We start from the raw sequence: 3,366 nt of genomic DNA, 5'->3' as shown, positions 1-3,366 counted from the left end.
TGAGGATGCGGAGAAACAGGAACCCTGTTGCACTGTTGGTGGGAATGCATCCTGGTGCAGCCGCTCTGGAAAACAGTGTGGACGTTCCTCAAATCATTAAAAATAGATCTACCCTAAGACCCAGCAATAGCACTGCTAGGAATTTACCCAAGGGGTACAGGAGTGCTGAGACAAAGGGGCGCATGTACCCCGATGTTTATAGCACTACTTTCAACAACAGCCAATCTATGGAATGAGCCCAGCTGTCCATCAACTGACAAGTGGATAAAGAAGTTGTGGTTAATGTATACCATGGAATACTACTTGGCAATGAGAAAGAACGAAATCTGGCCATTTGGAGCAACGTGGATGGAACTGGGGGGTATTATGCTACGTGAAATAAGTCAGGCGGAGAAAGACAGATACCATATGTTTTCATCCATGTGTGGATCCTGAGAAACTTAGCAGAAGACCATGGGGGAGGTGATGCGGGGAAACAGTTATAGAGAGGGAGGGAGGCAAACCATAAGAGACTGTTAAATATCGACAACAGACTGAGGGTTGACCTGGGGTTGGGGAGAGGGGAAATTGGGTGACGGGCATTGAGGAAGGCACCTATTGGGATGAACACTGGGTGTTGCGTGGAAACCAATTTGAAAATAAATGACATTTAATGAAAAACGAAATCCAGGGGTTGCTCTTACTGAATATGAGGATAGCTTTCCATTTTAAGCACTTTCTGAACATGAGGTAGTACTGGCGTAGCTGCCTAGATGAAAGTTTGGTTTGTGTGTTTAAGAAAAGGAGTTGAGGGGCGCCTGGGTGGCACAGTCGGTTAAGCGTCCGACATCAGCCAGGTCAGCATCTCGCGGTCAGTGAGTTCGAGCGCCGTGTCAGGCTCTGGGCTGAGGGCTCATTGCCTGGAGCCTCTTTCTGATTCTGTGTCTCCCTCTCTCTCTGCCCCTCCCCCGTTCATGCTCTGTCTCTCTCTGTCCCAAATAAATAAACGTTGAAAAAAAATTAAAAAAAAAAAAAAGAAAAGGAGTTGAGTAAAGACAGAGGCCTCTCACCTGTATCACAATGACCTTGGCAAGTGTCTCTTCTGATTGTTACCATGACTTATCCCTTTTATTGATTCACATAGTTTGGTGTCATCCTTTCATGAGGAAGTGGATTTCAATTGATCATGTTAGGTGGTCCTTGTAATATTTTGTGAATTATTTGTGTATGTGGTGATGATGGATGGACCATGCTGGTTGCTTTCAAAAGCACTTACACGGACAGTGTAACACGTTTTCTACCCTTGGAATCCCATACGGTCTTTTAATACCTTGTGTATGACTTACCTGAAATATCATGAATTGGTAGGTACCGAATAGGTTTTAGTGGCACTGAATGCCCTCATGGCCACTCACGCAGAATTCGTTGACACATTGCTCTTAAGCACACAATGACTCGGTCTTCCGTAAGCTGCGTGAAAGTGAGCATGCATCCTAACTAGGCAAACTGTTTGCTGCTGCTGTGAAGAACAGCTTCCTGAACTGTGAGCAATACCCACACACATATGGAACCCTAAGCAAGGCACAGTATATCTGTATTCTTTGAAAGAGTAAAGTAGTTACTTCAATTTGGCTTTCAGTGCGTTGCATTATAAGGCATTTAATTAGCTAAAACCCTCTTACAGTCATGTTTGATTGCAAGTTGTGTGTACTCTCCACCGCAAAGTGTCATCTCATGTTGGATGGAATTAATGGAGGCTGAGGCACCAGTGCATTCATGTCGAGGACAACCCTCTTGAACTCATCAAGAACTATGGGCCTTCTCAGGTAAGATTACGTGCAGGTCTTTCTCAAGGGCATAATCTTAAACACAGCCCAACCTAAGGCAGCTTTGGGCAGCCGGCAGTGATAGGATAGGCAGACATTGTGACCTCACAAAGCGCCTGGTCTCCTAGCAACTGCGGTGTAACTCTCAACAGCCTGCTGCCTGATTTGGCTTCTGGTAGGAAATTCATCAGGGCCCGGCGGCGGCGGCGAGACCTGGCAAGCGCGGGCGGCCCCTAGCATCCTCACCTCCTGAGCCGCATGAAGAGGCGGCGGCGCAGGCCCCGGGAGGCCCTGGCCCGGGCCACCTGGGGAGGAGCCTCTAGCAATGCAGTAAGGGCCGCGCTGGAGGCGCCTGAGGAGAAGGTGGTGTACACGCGGTGGCAACCGTCGCCACTGTCGCTGGCCAACAGCAGCAAGGCGCTGATCGACGCTTTCAAGCTATTCCTGCCCGGCAGCACGGAGTTCATGAGCTCAGACGCGGAGCTCTGGAGCTACCTCTGCAGCCTCAAGCACCAGTTCTCCCCCCGCATCCTGCGCAGCAAGGACGTCTATGGCTACTCCTCCCTCCTGGCCCAGGTTCCGGACCACCGGCACCAGCCCCCCGAGGCCCGTCTCCAGACGCGCCGGCGAGCTGCCAGGAGGAGGCGCCACGGAGCCCAGAAGGTCGCCGCGGCCAGAGGAATGTGCCGCCCCCGCCGCCGCCGTCCCGCGAGGACAGCAGCCCCCGCAAGCCCACGGCCCCCGGGCCCAGCTCCGGGGGCCGCACCCTGGAGGAGAGTGGGAGGGCAGCCACCCCAACGCTGACCACCTCGCCGAGCATCCGCGTAGTCGGCGACGTGTGGTTCGAGAGCAGCGTGGCAGAAGCGCTGCGCCAAGCGAGCCAAGTCCTGGGAGTGAACCTGGAACCTGTGGTGAGACTCCGCCGCGTCACAGGGCCTGGGAGTGAGATGCGGGCCACAGCCGCGCGACCTCCCAGCCCCGGGACCGGTCGTGCCTGGAGGGATGAACCAGGGAGAGCCGGGCCCGCATCCCCTAATGCACTTTACCGGCGAAGAAGCACCAGAGGGTCCCGGCCCGCGCCTCCGGGAAGCGGCGCCGCCATCTGGGACTCCGGGGAAGCTGTGCCCTCTGCTGCCTCCCAGCACCGGGTCTGCGGAGGGAGGCGACCTCTGGACTGCAAGGGAGGTCCCATTTCTTCCTAACCCCAGATTGAGAGGTCTCCAGGACTGTAGGGGCAGATCCATGATCTCTCTTGTTCCCTCATTGCTCTGAAGTCGTCAGAAGAAGCCATTCCACCCCCACCCTCTCCAAAGGAATTTGGTTCCATGCTTGTGTAATAAAGCTAGAGTTTCTTTGCCATTCACCCACCTCCGGGCTCCTCCCGCGATTTCTTTCTTTCTTTGTGTGTATGTGTATGTATATATATCTTCTAGGATGATTTAAAGTACATATTCTTTAAATGTTTAGATGAGACAGTAGAGAAAAAAGGTGTGACTTAGGGGTCTGCACCCAGGTTAAAATAAGATTACTGAAGTATAGTATACATTCAAAAGGACATATA

At 52.5% G+C, this 3,366-nt stretch overlaps 1 pseudogene; it reads left to right on the top strand.

Moving 5' to 3' along the window:
* Positions 1-2,063: 2,063 nt before the first annotated feature.
* LOC121024297 (coiled-coil domain-containing protein 71L-like) lies at positions 2,064-3,007 on the top strand (annotated as a pseudogene).
* Positions 3,008-3,366: the final 359 nt, after the last annotated feature.

This window comes from Herpailurus yagouaroundi, unplaced genomic scaffold (assembly GCF_014898765.1).
Source record: "Herpailurus yagouaroundi ecotype Mexico unplaced genomic scaffold, PumYag 63102, whole genome shotgun sequence".
Taxonomy (NCBI): Eukaryota; Metazoa; Chordata; class Mammalia; order Carnivora; family Felidae; genus Herpailurus; species Herpailurus yagouaroundi.
The sequence above is the reverse complement of the archived record's forward strand: the minus strand, read 5'-3'. Positions and strand labels throughout refer to the sequence as shown.